This window comes from Canis lupus, chromosome 15, assembly GCF_011100685.1.
Source record: "Canis lupus familiaris isolate Mischka breed German Shepherd chromosome 15, alternate assembly UU_Cfam_GSD_1.0, whole genome shotgun sequence".
NCBI classification, from domain to species: Eukaryota; Metazoa; Chordata; class Mammalia; order Carnivora; family Canidae; genus Canis; species Canis lupus.
In genome coordinates this window covers 43,860,354-43,872,256 of record NC_049236.1, presented here as the reverse complement: position 1 = coordinate 43,872,256, position 11,903 = coordinate 43,860,354, and the positions used below count along the sequence as shown (strand labels likewise).

Here is an 11,903-nt window from a genome sequence, read left to right as displayed (position 1 = left end):
ATAATGTTTTGCTTGGGGCTACAATTAGTAGGTTGGGTTCTCTCACAACCTACTGGGGCAAGACTCAATTAGAGAAGTGTGGGGGAACTTACTCCCTTCAAGCTTATTTTTAATGAATAAGGTCTTGCCTGGGAAGTACTTGAGCCATAACAAAGAGTTAATAGCCTAGTCACAGGTTTGCTTTACTTCCTAGCCAGTCCTAGCTTAAGCATAGTGGGGGAAAAAAAGGCCTTTTGGCTATATTCATGGTCATTGGGACATACTCTGTCTCTCTACAGTTCCGTGTATGTACAATTTCCTGATGCAGGTGACTGTCAAGTTCCATGACCAGTAACTGGTGGCGTCCCTCTCAACTCCGCTTCCTCCTGCTGCTGGAATGGACCCCCGATTGCTTTGACTCCAGATGGGCCATCGTTAATTAGGTCAGCAGGTGAGTTGACTGTCACAATTTTTCCTCTGCCATGTTCTACTAACGGGGGAAAATGGGAGGAGAAGAAACCTCTCCTGGCCTCTTCTATTCAGCTGCTGGTTGGCTTTGGGAAATGCAGGAAGCCCCGAAGGAAAGGGAGAGGTACCGTCTGTGGTGACTTTGAATCCACTAGGCTGTGGGTATAACTTTCTTCACTCTAAGCCTGAGCAAGACTGATGTTTTGCAGACTCACAGAAGATGATCGTCTCTATATGAATACATGGATGGCAAGTGTCATGTTCAGACATGAGTGATGACTGCCCTCTATTGTTCCCATATTAGGAAAGTGGAGCCTCCCAAAGCTGGGTGCCCGTGGAAAAATGAACAAGTATACCTGCCACTGAGGAAAGTAGTTCAGCGAGATTTTGTTTTCCCCTTTGCCACCTCAGCTCACTAATGTGCAGGCTACATATGTTTAGAATTAGCAAGTAAGGTTCTTATCCTTCATTTCCCTGTTTCCCATCCCCCCACTTTTAAGGTTGCTTATTCAAAATGGAACTAAGCTTCCAGGCTCCTTGGAGGTCACCCATCTCTCAGTACAGGTGCAGTGGAAACCTGTTTACTGAGCTCTCAGTAGGTCTGGAGCTGTTTTACTTTCATAGCTCTCTGGAGGGCTAATGAGGTTTTAAGAACCACTTGCAGCAACTCCAGATTTTACACAGCAACCTAATTTTTCAGAGAATGTTTTCAAGAGTACCTTGTGGGGGGATACATTCTTTGCCCAGATAAATGCAATTGCGAATATGAGAGAAGTTAATCCAACATCCACATTCACTTCCTTTTTTTAAAAAACTGATATGCCCAAGCTCTAATACCTTCATTTCCCCCTTCATTTGTAACGGCAAAGCCCTTGACCAGAAAAATGAATGTGCAGTTGGCAAGAGCTGAAAAGAGGTCTGCTTAAATGATTTTTAATTTATGTTAAAATGCTAAGGGCAGTTTTCCAGGTCCCTGTTGAATACCTCACAAAATTAAGGTTTTTGAAGCCTACCTTTAAAAGAAGAACTAAAATATTTTAAAACATTCCTTTAAATTTTAGCTGCTCCAACTATATCTTTTATTCTTACCCTACTGGGATGCAGCCACTAGTTAGGAGTGGGTCTTAGAGCTCTGGTCTGGAAGTTAGAGACCTGTCTTCTACTCTTGCACCCAAAACAAAAAGTGGTGTTAGTGTGAACTTATGAAATGGTACCCCTTCTTCTCTTCTTCTAAAGTGAACACTGACTTGATGTGAAGAATCATAAGCATGCCTTTCCAAAATACTTTGCATTTACTGGTGTTTTTATGTTCGCAGCATGTACTATCTCTTTGGATTGGTGTCTTCTTGGAAAGAAACCACAAAATAGTTGATCATCTAAATTGTGAACTCTTGATACTGTTGATTATTTGGCCTAATTTTTACAGGAGGCTGACTTTTCATTTGCCACTTAACGTATCAAAGTTAAAATTGTAACAGTATTTCTTTTTTTTTTTAAGATTTTATTTATTTATTAATTCATGAGAAACAGAGAGAGAGAGAGAGAGAGAGAGAGAGGCAGAGATGCAGGCAGAGGGAGAAGCAGGCTCCATGCAGGGAGCCCGACGTCGGACTCAATCCCAGGTCTCCAGGATCACGCCCTGGGCTGAAGGTGGCACTAAACCACTGAGCCACCAGGGCTGCCCTGTAACAGTATTTCTTGAACAAGATACAATCATGCAGATATACACCAGGAGATAAATGCTTAAAAAATAAGAATCACCTTAAATGTTGAAGCTAGGTAAAAAAAGATGCCATTTTAAAGAAAATTTGTAAGATGCACTCTCCAAATAAAAAGAGATACCTTTTAAAATGATCTTTACAGTGACACCACATCATTATTTAGGATGATAGTCATTGATTATTATTCTTCACTGAGGTAGTTAATCATCACACAATTTTCAGGGTTTTTTTAAAATTCATTTTTTAGTTTTTTAATTTAGGTTTTTGCCTATCACTGTGCTAAGTTCCATAGGAGATATTAAAGACACACAAAGTCTTGACCTGATGGAATTTATAGTTTAGGCCACACGATTACTGGGTGGGTGGGGGTGGGATGTGGGTATAACATAAATGATCAAGGTTGAATGAGGCATGCTAATCCTAGATGCAAGCAGCTCAAAGAAAGGAAGCACAGAAATGTAAATGATCAGGAGGAGCGTTTAAGACGTTGGCTAGGTTGGGGGGGGGGGTAGTTTCAAATATGAAAACAGATGAAAGGCACAAGGGAGGTTTAGACAACTGTCCCCTAGGTATGGCCACCTAGAGGGCTCAGATCTAGAAACCAAACCCAACTGAATGTAACCATCTTCTCTCTGAAACCCTCTCTCCTTTTGTGTTCCTGAGTCAGCAGACAGTACCAGTGTCCTCCCAGTTCCTTAGACTAGAAAACTGGGACTTATCTTAAATTCTCCCCTCTCTCTTTCCTCCCACATCAGTCCTGTCATTTTCTCTTTGGGGGCCACCTTTCGAGAGCTCCCAAGATGCCCATTGCCACAGAACTGAGACCAGTTTGATATTGTCACTACTCTGCTCCCCCCATTCATTGCAATCTTCTCTTCCATTAGCTCCTTTTCTGAGAGGTTTATTCTTGTATTTCTCATCTTGCCTAAAATTTTCAAATCAGTGAATTGATTTAGATTGACTTCCCTGTGCCAGTCAGACACTTCCTGAGTTAAAGGTTCTGATCTAGTTTCTTAGTGTCCTGACAAGGTTCATCCCTGCCCATCCCACCTCGTTCCAGCCCCCAGACTCTGGTTATGGGGTGTTTCAGCTTTCCTGACTCCCTCTTGTCCATTCCTACTCTGCCTACCTTGGTTTAGGTGTTCATAATCTTTTCTTGGTGTGGTAGGTTGAGTTAATATGTTCAGCAAATATTTACTGTCCCCTTTTACCCTATGGGTAGAGAATCCTACTGTGTCCTGTACCTGAGGTTGGCCATGTGACTTTGGCTGGTGTAGTGTGGGCAGCAGGGATAGTTTGCTATCTCTGAGCAGGGGCTTTAGGGGACATCACACATTCCTACCCACCTCCCCTGCATGCCTGTCATCCATCAATAGAAGAGCATGGCCCACAGAAGTCATTGCTCCTTCATCTTGTGTCCCAATGTGGAAGACCCACGGAGCACACATGATCTGCCATGTCTGGAGCCAAGCCACACTCGGTCCTGCACAGCCCAGCTGAATTAATACCAACCTACAGCTGACCAACAGACCCCTGAGTCTGTTGTTGTAAGATACAAAGGTTTTGGAGGAAATGAGTATTTGTTGTTGTATGCCGCTAAGATTTTGGATTGTGTATTACTGTGGTAAACCTGACACATACATCTGAATTTCAGCAAAAACCTCCTACCTAATCTTCTAGTCTTCAGTTTTACCTTCCTCCCATTTATCCTTCACACTAGAGTAAATACAAATTCTTCAGTAGCTCCCATGTGCCACAGGATAGATATCCAAGATAGAGTAAAAGATTTACCTGCCCACCTTCACCTGTTCTCGATCTTGCATTTTAAGCTCTAGCCATGTCTACATACCCAATGTCCCTAATATTCACAGTACTGTCTCTCTGTGCTCTCTTTGCAAATGCTGTCAATTCTCAGGCAAATACTTCTCCCAGACCCTCTCCCTCTACACCCTCCATCCAGCCCTTTCACCTGCAAAACCCTTTTGAGGTTGAAGTTTGCCACCTCTGGAAATCCTTCCCTGGTTTCCCTAAACTCTCAGAACAGTTTGCACCATTCCATGATTGCACACTATGGTTTGAAATCGATTATTTTTATACATCTCTTTCAGTTAGGTTGTAAACAATTTGCTGACAGGAAGTTTGTCTTTTCATCTTCTTGACTGAAGGACTTAGCATTTTTCCAGGCATATTTTAGATACTCAAAAAGTGAAGCAATGAATGTGTAGTTGATATTGCAATCAATTCTGCTTAATGTCTTTCTCATCTGGTTGAACCATGTTCACTTATTGTAGACCATGAATTTGGATTGGCCCACATCTGTCACCAAGGTGCTCCTTCTCAAACTATACCTGAAACACCAAGTGAATACTCTCATGTGACCAATGACCAGGTCAAGAAATGAAGCATTCCTGGCACCTTTCTTTTTCTGCAGTCACTGCAGCTTCCTCTCAGATGTAGGTGGTGTTCTGCCTTCTATCACCATAGATTTGTTTCGCCTGTTTTAAAACAATATATAAATGGAATCATAAAGTATATGCTTTGTGTCTGGCTTCTTTTGGTCAATATTATAAGTTGTGAGATTCATTCAAGTCATTGTGAACAGCAGTATTTCATTTTCACTGCTGTATATCACCTCATGGTATAAATATAACACAATTTATTTATCTTCACTGTTAATAGATATTTAGATTGTATCCTAAATGAATAAGGATGCTATGCACATTTTTGTTTGTGTCTTTTTGTGTCCATATATAAATTTCTGTTGAGTATATGCGTAGGAGTAGAATTTCTGGGCCACAGAGTATATAAATGTTCACTTGTGGCAGATGCTTCTAGACTCTTCTTCAAAGTGTACCAATTTTTGCTCTCATCAATAGTGTGTGAGAGTTCCTCTTATTTTACATCCTCATCAACTCCTGATATTATCATCTTTTTCATTTTATTAAATCTGGTGGATATGCCATGGCTTTAATTTGCCCTTCCCTGATGACTAATGATGTTGAACATTTAAAAAAAATATATGTTTACTTACCATTTGGATTACTTCTATGAAATCCCATTTTTCCATTTGATTGTCTTTTTCTTAAGAATTCTCTGAAATCAGATGCTAATATTTTGTATAGTATGCTTTGTTTCTATCTTCCCAAGAGAGATTGGCTGATAATTTTCCTTTTTTGTAATATTCTTCTCAGTTCAGAGCGAAGAATATTTTGGTCTTATGAGATAAGTTGGAAAATGTTCTTTTTCTAGTCTCTGGAAAAGTTTAATGTAAGAGGGTGTTATTTCCAATGTTTTCTTTAAGAGTCCGTATACATAGTGCTTAAGTCATATGAGCCTTGAAATCAGACTGCTGATTCCAGCGTGAATCATGGCTTTGCCACTTTCTTAGTGTGTTGACCTTGGGAAAGTAACATAATCTCTTTGTGCCTTAGCCTTCCTACCTATTGAATGGGGTAATAAAAGTACCAGCTTCATTAAATCATTGTCAGGATCTCACGGGTTTTATATGTAAAATTCCTAGTACTGTGTCTGACACGTTAGGAATTTACTGATTATTAGCTATAGTTATTATTTATCTGTCTAATCTGTGCTTTTGCTCATGGCATAGTGTTTCATAGAAACAGAAGCTGGATTCTTTTCATGGTGTTGGTTTGACAATAAGCCTCATATGGATTGAGGAAGTAAGTAGAGATTTTTAAATGGGATGCTGAAATCAAATTCTTCTTCACACTTGGCCTTTTCTCAGGCATATTTTTTCCTTTCCTTTTTCTCTCTTTTGTGAAATGTCAGGGAAGAGACATAAGAAGCTCTCTGTGGAAATAGTACCCAGGGAAAGACACGGATCTTAGTCATGGTACTTTCTTGGGGTTTTGGCAATATCCTAGGTGGGTGTAGGTCCACATGGCAGATATTCCGTGGTTAGAGGACCTCAGAGATCTCCAGTTTTTGTTCTTAACAAAAGGAAGCCCAGCCTTCCCAAGGTGTGGTTTGAATTCTTGATTTGGTGGTTGTTAGGGTCTCTGAAAATACCATGCAGCTTTAAAGCAATGATCGAGTCATTACTATGCAAATCTTTTCTTTTTTTTCTCTTTCAGCCTTTGTGTCACTAAAATACCACTTAAGTGGGATGGATGTCTGTTTTCATCTGGTTTATATCTGAGATTGAAGACACATGGCTCTCTGATTAACTCTGAAACCATTAACACCACATCTTCATCAGAAAAACCACAGAAATTAGGGTTAAATGGGTCCTCCTGTGATTTTCTCTAATCCTTGTCCAGCTTTACTGGCTTCTCTCTGCTTCCCTTATGTCTTCTCTCTGCTTTTTACTTTGGATGGAATTACCCATCCCAGACCTCCCATACCTACTCCTACCTTGACATTTTCTTCTTGCACAGTTCCTGCCTTCAGGATGCAGACCATGCTCCTCTCATCCTTCTTTATGAGCACTGAGAAAACAGAAAGATAACAGCTGTGGATTCCTATTGTTTGCAGGTGTCTGGTCTGAAGATAATCACTGTATTCTATGCAGCCACAAAAATATTTGCCATTGAAAAAATAGTTTTAATAATGCTGTGCTTCTGTTTAACCTCAGTTGTTTGAAATCCTACTCATTTTCTGTAACATAGACCAAATCAAACATTGTGTTATTTGTGGTGTTACTCTGATGTCAGGATGAGATGCCAGACTTCCTTCGCATTTTGTTCGTACTCTTATTTTAATATTCTTGTCTGCGGCGGATATGAATCTCAGTTCAAAATCCTACATGACAAACAAAAAAAAAAACAAAAAAAAAAGAGAGAATACTTTTTTATACCTCACTATGTTCTTTGAATATGTAAAAACAAACAAAACAAAAAAAAAACAAAAAAAAGAGAGAATACTTTTTTATACCTCACTATGTTCTTTGAATATGTAAAAACAAACAAAACAAACAAAACAAAAAAAAAGAGAATACTTTTTTATACCTCACTATGTTCTTTGAATATGTAAAAACAAACAAACAAACAAAAAAACAAAATCCTACATGTGCAAGCATCAAGAAAAATGTGATTTTATTTTTTTTAATCACAGATTTTTAGCTTTTTACAGTCCCATCATTGTTTTTTCTTCCTTCTCTTTCAGGGGCATTATTTAATTTTAGATGTGGCAGAGACAGAATTAATAGCCTTCATTCCCTACCATTCCCTTATCATGTAACTTTGTATTGCCCTCCAACTATGGACAAGATTATCCACAGCCCTTGACTCTAGGACCTGCTTTAGTCAGTGGGATATTGGCAAACATAAAGTGATCAAAAGCTTGAAACATGTATGAAGAGTTGGACTTGCTCACTCTTGAGCCTCCACTGTCACTGTTAGAGAAAAAAAAGCCTAGACTAGCTGACTAGTTCCAGGAAAATGGTGAGAGACAGGTAGAGCCGAACTCATCCCCCAGTTACAGCAACCTAGGCCAGTGAAACCCAGCTGATCTGCAACTAAGCAAGTGGTTGTTTTAAATCATTGTGTTTTGGGATAGTTATGCAGCATTTTTATAGCAAGAGATGATACATTAAGTCCATTAGGCTCAAGAGAGTGGCGTCTTGGTAAGATTCTTTGCTACATCCTTGTCCTCCTCTATACTTCGATCATAAATCCATTGAAATCATTGTCATGTTTTTCTTATATTGACCAGAAGGTCCCTAGAATTCAGATCTCTCTCAGCTACTTCTGTGATTTTCTCATGCCTTACCAGGGTGTGGGAAACTCAACCTATTGAGGCAGGTCTGCTTATTTCCCTGGGCCATACTGAGGCAACTCTGAAGGACGTGAACCTCCCTGGGCTCTGCACGAAGTCTAAGGTTTCCTCTGCTGTTTTACCCCCTGACTAACATATCTGGGATTTCTGTTATTTCCTCTTCCTCCCCTAAGACTCAGCCCAGGGTAGGTAGAGCTACAAGGTGAGGAATAGGTTTCTTTATCAGAGAAATAACCCAAGGCCAAGGTCTGTTATTTCTCGTTTATCCAGCCCTTCACTCAAACCCTTTCTCTTTCCTGGAGCAGAAAAACTAATCAACTGGTTGTGTATTCTTCCGAATCTATTGTTTGTGGTGCAAAGTTTGGACCTTGGTATCCTTCAAAGCTTTTAACTTGGAAGTCTAGAATTTGACTCTTTTGTTCTTTTCATGCAATTAATGTCTTATGGTAAAGTTTTGTTGCCTGAATGGAGGATAGTTATGGGGTAAAATTCTGAGGGGAAAAAAAAGTAAATGTTAACATGGTACAATATTACCCTACTGCACATTCTGTTATCAATAAAAAGTAGAACTGCTAACACGCTATTGAGGCCTCTCTCCTAAATTTCAGATCTATATATCCAGTTGTCTACCTCAGACCTCCAGACCTGGGTGACCTGTAGAGATCTCAGGCTCAACACGACCAAAGTGAACACATCTTCTTGCTCTCATGTAATCATTTATTTCAGTAATTGGCATCACTATCCACCCAATTGTTTGGGAGGATCCTTGGGAAGCCTTCTCCGACTTGAGGCTTTCCTTCACATGTGACATTCAATCATCAGAGTACATCCTACATTTTTTTCTCTCTATTCCTTCTGACCAGACTCCTGTCACTGTCATTTCTCACCTGTGCTACCACAACAGCCTCCTAAATTGTCTCTCCACTCCAGTCTTCTTTCCCTTTCATGAATTCTCCACATGGTAGCCATCTTCTCATAATATAAACCAGGTCACATGAGTCTGTGCTAAAAGTCCATCTATGCATTTCTTATGTTCATAAGATGGAATTCAAAATTCTTACTGTGGCTTTGAAGACCACACTCTATCTGTGTCTCCAGCTTAGTGAAGCTAAGCTTGTCACTTGTACCCTAGCTCTCTTTGTTCTTGGCAGTCTCCTGTCAATATCTTGAATAAGCTATGCTTTTTTTATGCTTCCAGGATTTTGTTCAAATTGTTCGTTCCCTGGAGAAGTTTCCTCATTATGACTCCTCACACAGCACACACCCTTCCCTGGTTAATTCCTATAGTTCAATTTAAATATTATGTCCTTGAAGACACCTGCCCTGACTTCATCTGTACTCCATGATGTACTTGTATATCATCCTATTTTCTAAAACTCTCATCAGACTTACACTTACTGATTTTTCCTTTTGAGTGATTTTTTAAAGATCTTTTAATTTATTCATTCATGAGAGACACACACAGAGAGAGAGAGAGAGAGAGAGAGGCAGAGGGAGAAGTTTATAGTGCACCCAGCATCTCCGTTGAGTGATTTTTTAATTGAAGTATACATCATACAAAAATGTGTACCGATCTTGGGTATATAATGATGAATTTTTACAAAAAGAACACACCCATGTTATCACCCACCTAGATCAAGAAATCAGAAATTACCAGCACACCAGAAATCTACTTGTGCCTTCTTCCAATAAAAACTGCCTTCAAGGTAACCACTATCTTGACTTCTGCTGTCACAGATTAAATTTGTATTTTCGTTAATTTTATATAAGTAGAATAAATAGATATAGTATGTATTTTTTAAGGTCATCTTTTGCCCAGTATTATGTGTGTGAAATTCATGGTATGTGTGGCAATGATCTTTCTTTCTCATTCTTCTCAATGAGTATACCACAATTTGTTCTCTGGTTAACTGACATTTGGGTGTTTCCAATTTCCAGCTGTTATGAATACTACTACTATGATCAATATTCTCACATCCTTATATCCATTTTTGTTTTTGTCTTTTTGGGAAAGATTTCCATATTTCTGTTCTACATATAAGTAAGAGTGGATTGTAGGGTCATTGGGTGGATATATGTTTGTTTAACTTTAGTAGATACCATCAAACAATTTTCCAAGGACATTGTACTTATTTAAACTCCCACCAGAAATGTATGAAAATTTTGGTGGTTTTACATTCATGCTAACATCTGGTACTGTCAGTATTTTTTATTGAGTCTTTCTTGTGGGTGCATAGTGGTATCTTTATTGTGTTTTATAATTTGGGTCTAATGGCTAATGAAGTTGAATATCCTTTTATTGTCTGTATATACTCTTTTGTGCCATTCTTTTTCAAGTCTTTGGGCTATCTTTTTTTTCTTATTGATATGTTAGGGATTTTTGTGTGTGTGTGTGTGTGTGTTTAATATATTCTGTACATCATCTCTTTCTTTTAATTTAAATTCAGTTTGCCAACATGTATCGTTAGTTTCAGATGTAGTGTTCAATAATTTATCAGTTGCCTGTAACACCCAGTGCTCATCACATCATGTGCCCTCCTTAATACACATCACCCAATGTCCTTAGCTTATCTTTCATACTTCCAAGGGTGTCTTCTCAGAACAGAAGTACTTGATGTTATTTTATTTTTTTAAAAGATTTTATTTATTTATTCATGAGAGACACAGAGAGAGAGCCAGAGACACAAGCAGAGGGAGAAGCAGGCTCCATGCAGGGAGCCCAACATGGGACTGGATCCCCAGTCTCCAGGATCACACCCTGGGCTGAAGGTGGCGCTAAACCACTGAGCCACCCAGGCTGCCCTTTTGATTTTAATAAGGTCTAGTTTATCAGTATTTTTCTTTGTGGATTTTTGTGTCTTATTTAAAAATTGTTCCCTATCCCAGAATTATGGGATCAATCCTTGCCTGGGATTTGATTTTGAATGTCACTGGATCTATAGAAAAGTTTGAGGAGAATCAAATCTTAATAATCTTGAATTCTTCCAATCCATTAACATGTTCCATGTCTCAGTTTATTTAGGTCTTCTTTACTTTCCCTTTAATATTTTGTAGTTTTCAGTATATATTGCTCATATAAATCTTTTGTTAAATTCATTTCTAGTTATTTTATTTTTTATGAGATTATATACAGTATTTTTTTAAAATTTCAGTTTCCAGTTGTCTTTTTGTTAGGTCATAGAAATGCAATTAATCTTTGTATATTGATTTTGATATTAGTGATGCTCTAAATTCACTTATTAATTCTAATAGTTTGCAGATTACTTTGAAGTTTTTATGTATATAGTCGTGTCTTTTGCAAATAAAGCTAGTGCTTTTTCTCTTTCCTATCTTTTTACTTTCCCTTCTTTTTCTTTTCTATTGTATTGACTAGGGCTTCCCATACAATGCTGAGAAAATGCATTGGTGGTACACATTGTTGCTCTTAGACATTACTGGTTGTCGCCACTGAGGAGGTGGTGCCACTAGCACTAGTGGGTACAGGCCAAGGATGCTGCTAAGCCTCCAAAATGCACAGGCCATACTCCTACAACAAAGGATTATCCAGACCCAAATCACAATAATGCCTAGTTGAGAAATCTTGATGTAAAGGAAAGCAAACTAACATCTCATAAACCTCAGGACATGGCTACTGACATTCATAACCTTGACCCTGAATCATTAGGAAAACATTAGATTATGATCAGTATACATAAATATATGTATACTGATGCATATATCCTAAAATATAATGCATTCTAGAAAGATTTATGTAAAAATAGTTAATATTTGCAACAATTTGGGGCCTTACGACATGTTTTAACTGTCTAAAGAATTAATTTATGTGAAAGATCTCATTTCCAAATAGTGCCAAATGCAGGAAGTATTACAGAAAGTCAAGACCTTTTTACAATTTTTGTATTGTTCAAGATAATTTAAAAAACATTTCTGGCTTACTGGATTGATATTTACACAAAGAGATGATTTTTTAAAAAAAATTCTAAAACAAATTGTGGTTTG

General features: G+C 38.4%; 1 long non-coding RNA gene across 4 annotated transcripts in view; it reads left to right on the top strand.

The window, feature by feature from the left end:
* Positions 1–285: 285 nt before the first annotated feature.
* The window catches only part of LOC119869295, a 69,935-nt gene continuing 58,317 nt past the window's right edge, over positions 286–11,903 (top strand). For all 4 annotated transcript variants that reach the window (XR_005370747.1, XR_005370748.1, XR_005370746.1 and 1 more), the window contains exon 1: positions 286–430. This is a non-coding gene — a long non-coding RNA (uncharacterized LOC119869295). The remainder of the gene's footprint in view (positions 431–11,903) is intronic.